The sequence below is a fragment of the Hevea brasiliensis genome, chromosome 6, assembly GCF_030052815.1.
Source record: "Hevea brasiliensis isolate MT/VB/25A 57/8 chromosome 6, ASM3005281v1, whole genome shotgun sequence".
Classification (NCBI taxonomy): Eukaryota; Viridiplantae; Streptophyta; class Magnoliopsida; order Malpighiales; family Euphorbiaceae; genus Hevea; species Hevea brasiliensis.
Genome location: NC_079498.1, coordinates 16,848,863 through 16,858,576, shown reverse-complemented (window position 1 = coordinate 16,858,576; position 9,714 = coordinate 16,848,863). Strand labels below are relative to the sequence as shown.

Genomic DNA, 9,714 nt, shown 5'->3' with positions numbered 1-9,714 from the left:
TATTATTAAATTAAAATTCAGTAATAAATTAAATATTTTTTTATATTTAATTCAAATTTAAAATTTTATAATCTTAAAAATAATTTTAATATCAAGTTCATTGATTCAGACAGCTGTGCGAGCACCCCTTACAGGTGGTTCCTGGCCCATTTCCTTTGTTAGACATTGACGAATCCATACACACAAATAAGAGTCAATTGATTTGTCTTTTTATTAAAACAATCTTTATATGTATATGTATTTATTTAAATAAAAAAATCAAATAAATTTTTATACTTTTTATAATTAATAAAATATTATTTTTTTTATTTTTTAAAAAATAAAATATTAAAAATAATAATTTAAATATTAAACAATTTTTGTTCATCTGTTTTTAATTTTTTTTAAAATTTTATTTAATTAAAAATAATAAATAATGTCAATATTTAAAATTAGGAAAAAAATATTACAATATTTTACTAAGTTGGGCTTCTTTGTCTTAATTTAAAATTATATGAATTTATTTAATTCAAAACTTAATTTTGAGCTTCTATAATCATTGACAAAAAGTACATGAGCTTATTTAATCTTTTTTTTTATTTAAATTGACCGCTAATAAATTTAGTTATTGAATTCTTTTTTGATAATATCAAGATAAAATTATATAATCACATGTGTAATCAATATAATTATATAGTCACTTGTGTAAAAAATGATACATTTGATAATATTAATAATATTATAATTTTTAATATATTCAGGTCGATCTAGTTTTACGGTATTGGTATTATATTATTTAATAGCATATTATAATTTATTTTTTATATATTAATTTCAGAAATAAAAAAATTTAGATCCACCGCTGATGCTGTATGTATTTATATCAAATTTTTTCTCTTAACATTTTAAATCTTATATTAAATGTATGGGTGAATATGCTAATCTAAGTGTATTTTAGACTTTTTTGGTTAAATTTTTTTAAATATTTAAAAATAATAAATATATGATTTATAATTTAAAAAATAATATATATAAAATGACAATTGAAAGTCTAATTTATAAATTTTTATTAATTATAACAATTATATAGTCATAAGTTTTGGTCCTGCGTTCGGCCCTATCGAGATCAGATGCCTTCAATGTGCCTGTAGGCAATTTTTTAAATCAAACTCTACTGGTTCACAATTTATAAATATTGAAATTTCATGTTGCATTTATTCGTAATTTCACATATATGTATCGCAAGAAGTTTCCACCTAAATAGCACAAGAAAAAAAAAAAAAAAAACTCAAATTACGAATAATATTTTTTATAAAATTAGAAATTTTAAATTTACTAATATTTTTTTTAAAACGTTATTTAATTATATAAAATTTATTATTTCATTTAATATTATTAATTTGTTTTGATTTAATATTTTTAATTAGTTATTAATAACAATTGTTAATAAATTATAAATATTTATATTTACTTATTTTACTAGAGAGCTTATAAATGACTTTGAGAATTTATTGTAATTGTGAGGGGCTAAAGTTTTTGAAATTGCAAATTTTGTTTCTAAACTTTAGTATTTTTTTTAATTACTGTCTACCTTCTAAAATTTTTGGATTTTAAAATTTTATTTTTAAATTTTAGTATATTTTTAAAAAAATTACTATTTTCCCTTTTAATATTTTTATTTTTATTTTAGTCTCTCCATATTTTTTACTATTATCTTATTTTGATCTCTTAATATTTTATATTTTAATTTTAATTCATATATTTTATTAAAATTTCATTTAGTTTCTTTTTAATATTAATTTTTGACCCTCAATATTGAATTTCTAACTAATTCTACCCATGTAAAGGCTGATAAACACTTTAAATTGTGTTTTATGTAGACTGAAATTAAAAGATTATGAGATGAAATCGATAAGACATAATTAGTTTATCTATGTTATTGTTTGAATAAATATATTGATGTTTTTTAATGTATATTATGACTTATATTATAAATATGGAGATATCTAACAAATTTTACAAGCTAAGGAAAGAGAATTTGAAATATGAAAGGAAGAATATGCAATATCAAGTCTAGTTAAATTGAAAATAGAGTTTGGTGAGTTATCAAGAGCCGTTAAAAATATAAAATAAGAACTTAAAAGTGAACAAGAGAAGCAACTTCAAGATGATGAACTTGAAGAGCCAAAAAAAACAGCTTGAGGAATTTGAAGCTTTAATTATTGAGCTTTCTTATGTGGAAATTTAAGATGATAAAACTAAGTTTGAAAATTTTGAGGACAATATAAAGAATGAGAACAACAAGCTTGAGGAATCTAATAAGGAATTAAAAAGATCAAGCCCTGGAAATTTCAATTAAAGAAAATCAAGCCAAGAAAATGACAATAGAAATTAAAGATTTTTCAAATTCCCTTGTTCCTACTGAATTGAAGAGTCTTTTAATCATCGTTGTGATTAATTTTTTATATTTAGATGTTTCTAAGAATGCAAGGGAAAGCATGAAATTCTTCACTTCAATTAAGTTTCTTGTTCTTTAAATCTAATTGTTGTTTTTGTTCTTTATTTCCTATTTAAAAATTATATAAAAATTTAATTAATTTTCATATTTAATAGAAAAAAATTCAATTCTTTTTCATTAAAAAAATCATTTTAAAAGAAATAAAAGCTAAGCATAATAAGGAAGCCTATATAACTAGAAATATTAGATTTATTATTATTGTTATGATGATTGCATGATTATTTACTGTAAATTAGGCTAGTATTGGAATAACACAGCTTTATATTCCAATTCCAATTCTCTTCGTCTTTCCCACTCTTTTTCATTTCTTCTCTTCCGCTCCTTTTTTTTTTTTTTTTTCTGCCATTTGTTCTCGATGAGAAGAGGTACTGCCACTTCTAATCCATAGGTGTCTGGGGGTCAACTCTCTACACAACACTAGGAGAGCCTTCCGCTGATCGACCTACCATCCTAGCCACATCGCTGGAAACAGCTTCTAACGAGTCGCAACAGATGAACATAATAATCGGCTCCAAATGACCAGAAGAGGCATTCTTGCTCTATCATTGATATAAAATACTTAAGGTAATATCGTTTCTCAAGTTGAAATAAGTTCCATATCATTAGTATTTGAACCTATTGACATACTTTAAAAAACCTACAAATTTGAGAACTGACGAACACATTAAGCCTTCTCCTTCTCGTCAATGTCATACAGAACACAAATATCTGCTGCTGTCTTCATCTGAATGATCACCAAAAGAATTCCATAACAACCAAGATCAATTAAATTAGCTGACTTATTGTTTCAAGTGAATAAATTATCCAGTTAATAGTAACAGAAAACAATGTTTTGTCTCCTAATCTATACACTTAGAACTCAGTTACATGGTTGTAAAATGAGACAATTTTGAGGTTTTAAACAGTAAGGAGATTCAAGTTCATTTAATTCCATAATAATTGACTTAAAACTTATAAGTTGACTCAAAACTTGTAAGTTGGATTCAAAGTTGTCAGTATGAGATTGGGTGTGTTAAAACTGTTCTAGGGATTCCAGCATCTCTGCTCTTTAACAAGTACTAATATATCTTGTAAATTAATATATAATTATAATCCATATTAAGGAAAATGAGTCAATGGAAAATATTATCCGGATTAAAAGGAAAACTAAGTCATTTTTAAGGAAAATGACTTCCTCTTTTTCTATACTTTGATAATTTTATTGAAATATGAAAATATACATATATATTATAAACACATACCATTAATTTAACATTGGAACCAAACAACAAAAAATATTTTCGCAAAAAATATTTTTTTAGAAAACATTTTTTATATATAAGTTATTTACCACAAAAAAAACGGAGGCCGATAGAAAAATCTACTAAATTCGTTTAAAACACTTAAATTTTGATCCAAGATCTGGATAATGTGCTCCATTTTGTTTCTAGATAAAATTTTGGATATGTAAAAGAATTTAAATATCTATCAACATGAAGAAGTCTTTCGATTGTCTAAAAGATATGTTGACACACGTTACAAGAGAATGATAAAAGGTATTAGTTGCTACCTGAATGATATTTACAATTTGCTTGATTGCCCATCCAAACAATCTTAAGCCAAGTAGGAAAGAGATAAGTGAGCACTCTTTCATAGATTTTATGAAAACCTGAAAGAAAGAAAATATTACAAATCAAGCAAAATCCTATATACAACCAAAGGAAAAAGGTTATGCTTGCCAAATTATAAGGCTTACATCCATCAAATTTTCAATCCCTTTTTCAGCAATGAGAAACAAGATTATATAGAGAACCTGTGGAAAAAACAGTGTCGGATAAAGAGAACAATGTCAATTACATAAAAGAATTTACCAAGTAATTAAACATACAAAGTTATTATAATTACCTCACATGCTGCACAGCAGTAAGCCATGAACATCCGGTTTCCATAATAAGCCATGAAAAGCTAATTAGAGCTGCCTTCCACATCTTTGTGACTAGATTTGCCTAACAAGAATGTACTACAATTAAAGTATCAAAGACCCAGCAAATGTAGAGCAAACTCTAATTGAGTAAACATCCATATTTAACCAGTATGATCCATGTCTGAAAGAATAAATTACACATGTTACATAAAGGGAAGATACCTGTACATCTGCAGCCAATCGCTTGCAATATCTAGGGCAAGCAATGACACAAAAACCAAGCCAGGTCTACATAAAACAAATCAACCAAACGAGATCAAATACAAATGCATATGCACTATTGCAATGGCATAACACATGGAGTAAATGAGAAAATTATCACCTGTATACTTGGGAAAGCATTACTAGCAGACAAGCAGTGCTGATCCTGGATGCAAAAACATGTTTACTAAATCAGCAATTCGAGCTGAAGCAAACAAGTTAAAATTATAAAGGATGGGGAAAAAAAATTAGCAAATATCAAACAGGCAAATGTCTGTGGAGATAGAAAATTTTACCTATCTGTTACCATATCCAAAACAGCTCCAAAAGTTGATACTGAAGACGAATTAGACATTTTATATTAGGTATTTATTCATAAGCAACAACCCATTTCTTGCTGAAAATCAATGAACCCTTGCACAAAATAACATGGAAGAGCAGTTTTTTGGGATTTTTTGGTTTATAAGCCTCCTAACAGAAGAAGGCCTGTCCAATAACATGCAGTCATGTTTCAGGAATAAATGCCTCTAATTAACAAAGAATGGTATTCTAATATACTCAAGTTGGTTGCAAATTGAACATATCCATGACCATGCATCTAATTAAAATGCAAGCCACTATAATCATATGGATAGAAAAAAAGTTCAAAAGTGCATGTTGCAAAATAATTAAAACAAAATGGCTGCCACACAAAAATTAATATTCCAAGCTAACAACAAATTTTTTGTGCTAAAGAAAAGTATAAATAATCAATTTAACAATTAGTATGAAAATTATGAATGCAACCTTTTCTGATATTGCCTATCAAAAACAAAAATTAATTTTATGAATTCAAAATGGATTAACTTTTTAATTATGTACCGCAGAAATTTCATAGAGATAATTTCTAAACCTAATTGAAGGTTTTGCACAGAGGTGGTATAGTTTGACCTTATCCAAATTCGTCCAGCCCAAAACGAGATTCAACTCATTTCACCCTGCACAAAACCTAAAATGAACTGACCCCAAATGGCCTGCAAAATTAAATGTCAACCTAATAACCCGTATACCTGACCCATTTTTGTTGACCTTATCAAACCGCATTTTGACTTAAAAATAAAAATTAATTTTCTTAAAAAAAAAAAAAGCATTTTGACCCAAAACAGCACATAAATTGACTTGAATGTGATACGAAATCCTTTTTGTATATTGACCCAATGGGTAACCCAAATCAACCAACAAACCAAAACGGCTCGATGCAAACAAGCCCTAAAATTGATGAGACCTGAATGATCCACAAACCCAAATAACCCCAACGTGAATAAGCAGTGAAACTCGAATGCTAAAATATAATGAAACTTAAAATTAAGGGACTACAATGCATATTTCAAGCAGTAAGGAGCAATGTGTTTTTCTCGTATGGGTTTTTATTATCCCAATTTCATATGACAGCCAATAAGAAAACTAGAAAAGAATCCATACCTTGATTAAATTTTCGTACACACCAACCATCTATGCCATCACATACAAAACTGAAATTTGAATATACCAAACATATTAGAGTCCCATTTCAGTTCACCCTGAGGATAATTAAAATCAAAATCCGAAAGAAACTTCATTCAATGTTATTTATCACCTAATAAAATAAAGAAGGCAGAACAGCCTTTTGTTGGAAAAGCATATAGCAAAAGCAAAACAATTCATGAAGACCCTTGTGTACCCTGCACTTGCATAGCAACCATAAATAATTAAAACATAAAAAAATTAAACCAACAAGCAACATATCATACATATGCATGAACACGCATCAAATATTTCTATTGAATGTGAACTGCTCTTCTTAGACCACAATAGAATGGGAGGTCAACAATTCAAAATTAATACAACAAAAGGGACAAAAAGAGTAAAAAAGAAAACCAACCGACAATATTGGGTATGTAAAGGTATACATCTAATTTGCTAGGTTTTGATCTTGATTTGTTGGCCATTAAAGCTTCTATGAAGAAGACTACTGCAAGTAAAAAAGCAAAAAGAGAAACATAAACGTTAAACTGAGATATGCAAAAGTCTTAAAGAAAATAAAGAGTGAATTAGAGCTCAAGATCTCACTACATGATGTGGCAAGATCTGGGATTACCAATGGGGTGGAAAGAACCTGAGGCAGAGCAGAGGGCAAGATGATGGAAGCAGAAATCCTTGGTCAGGTCCAAATAATTTCTTTATTCTGTTTGAGTCTTTTTCTTTCAGCGCTGCTTTCTCACAATGCAAAGATGGTCTCCTATGCAATCTGAATAGTTTACATAATGAAGAAATAGAATTAAACGACACTTGATGTTTAAATGAAGTCAGTCTCAAAACTGCACAATGCGCATTATCATAATATCCTATCTAAAAAAGACTAAGCAGATTTAACCTTTTTCATTCAAGAACAATCCACTGAATTCAACTTCAATTTCAAGGTTATCAACAGAGAAACAGCAATATCAATCACGACCTTTCCCTAAAATTACAACATCAATTCATTTTGCTGCCTTACACACGAAATCAAATAAATATATAATCAACGAAGGAATGCAAAGGCCGCAAGTGTGTGAGTGCAGGGCATGAAGACACTAAAGCCAAGGCGCAAGAATTTACCTGCTGAGAAGAAATTTCTCAGCAATCCCCCCGGAAAGAGAAGAAAATTTGTTTTGAACCTGCAGTTACCGTCAAGTTCATCGCCAGAGCAATATCGGAATGTGGCCGAAGTCTCGCCAGAATGTGAAGAAAACGCTGCTGTATGCTCGGGAAGCGTTCTGGCTGTACTGACGTGACTGGGAACTTCGCCAAATGATCGGAATGGGGAAACAAAGTTGTGGTTTTGGGCTTTTCGATATAAACTTTTGAAGAAATCTCAGGCAAAGCCGAGCTAAGGAGAGATTGGGTCACTTTGTGATGGTGCAAGGTGATGAGCGGTGGTCAGATTTAGGGGTGAGCATTCGGTTAGAATAGAATCGAACCGAATCGAATTAAATTATAAAAATTAAATTTTAAATTTTAGAAATTGAATTGAATTGAATGGATGAAAAATTGAATCGAATCGAATTGTTTTATTTTGATTCGATTCTATTTAAACTGATTGATTTTGATTTTTAATTGATTTTTTAATTTAGACTTGATTTTCAAGTTATTTGATTTAATTTTGACTTTGGTTTGAACCTAATAACTATTAATCAATAAAATTAAATAATTAATATATATATAATTAAATATAATTCATAAAATTCTCATAAAAATAAATCAATTCTGTTCAATTTGATTCGATTTAAATATATAAATTACTATTCAATTTGATTCGGTTTAACTGATTTTTTTCTCTTCAAAATTGAATCGAACTAAAATAATCAAAATTTTTATAATATAAAATCAAATCAAACCCATTAAATTTTAAAATAAAACTGATTAAACCGAATTGACTCAATCCAATTCAATTTTTTAGTTTGAACCTCAGCCCTAGTCAGATTGTAGTCGGGGAGACTCTTTCAAAAATGGGCTGTGAAACGAAAACAAATCTCACAAATGAGAGATTTTATATTTTCTGATATGGCTGGGGATTTTGAGACAAAATTACAGGTAGCTTTTTGAAGCTGCAACTCATGTTTCAAAATTATTTGAGTTAAAAGTAGACCACGGTTTTCTATATGTACCAAATAAAAAATTATATTGAGTACTTTGTTTGTTTTAATTTTTTATTTTAATTTTTATTAAATATTAATTTATAATTATATTTATATTTTATAATTAAATATTATATAATTAATAAATAACTAAAAAATATATTATATAATATATTTACGCTACTATATTATATAATATATTTAATTTTAAATTATCTATTTACATTATAGTTAAATATTATATAATTTAAAAATAATTAAAAGATATAAAATATTATGTATTAATAATACATTTTAAAATTTAAATAATAATTTAAATATAACTTTTTATAAAAATAATTATATAAAATTATTTTAAAAATTGACAATTAAACTAAAACTATATCTAATCGGAACAAAAAAAATCAAGACCCGTACTAAAGTACCTAGGCCTTTCGAAGGATGCCTCATCACATGAAAACCCAACTGGAAAGACCCCGTTGTACCAACCAGCATATCAGCACAATTATTAGCTTCTTTATACACATTGCTGATTTTCACCTCCCACCCCCGCTAAAACACCTTCCTAATATCAGGAACCAAAGACTTATGAAAACATTTACTTCCTAAGGAGAATTAATCATCTTAACCACACAAGAATTTTGACACTCAACCATTAACTTTCTCACTCTTACCTCCCACGCCCTTCTTAACTCCATAAGTACGGCCCAAGCTTTAGCTCCGGTCACCGTACTTCTTTCTAAATTCAACACAAACTCAGTCAGCCAATGCCAATTAGCATCCCTAATAAGTCCTCCAAATGCTCGCCCGCTCTCATTTCATGTATCTACATGCACTTGTGGCTTATTCAATTACATCAAACTGATACTGTTTGAAGGTCCCACTCCGATTAGCTTCATCTCCATTTCCATTGAAGTCGATTTCTTGTTGCTGAGAGTAAAAACTTTTTTCATAATTCTATTTCTTTTTTTATTATGGTGCACAATGTAATTTTTTTTCTTTATTTAGTCTTTGTTTGGATCCTTAATTGTGCAAGAGAAACGAAGAGAAATTGAGTCGAAAAAATAAAGAGAAAAGAAAAGAAAAGAAATCTAATTGCTTTCATGATGTTTGGATAAATTATTAGAATATGAGAAAAAAAGGTTATAAAAAATCTTCCCATGACTAAGAAAAAGGTTATTTAGATTGAAGTTGATTTTTAGTTTTTGTGGATGACAACAACAAATGCAATATACCATATTAAATCAACTGTAATTTGTTATCAATAGATTGGATATTGATATGTATTTAATGATGTGTGTTAAAATGTATATTTTCAAAAAATATGAGGCATCTTGCTTCCAAGATTAGAAAAGTTTAATTTCCATTTACAAAACTCTTCCTCATTTGATGTGATTCCTTCTGATAGTTTAGTTTTA

At 28.0% G+C, this 9,714-nt stretch overlaps 1 pseudogene; it reads right to left on the bottom strand.

Annotated features, from left to right (window-relative positions):
• Positions 1-3,013: 3,013 nt before the first annotated feature.
• Positions 3,014-7,604, bottom strand: LOC110657145 (probable CDP-diacylglycerol--inositol 3-phosphatidyltransferase 2; annotated as a pseudogene).
• Between the last annotated feature and the right edge of the window lie 2,110 nt (positions 7,605-9,714).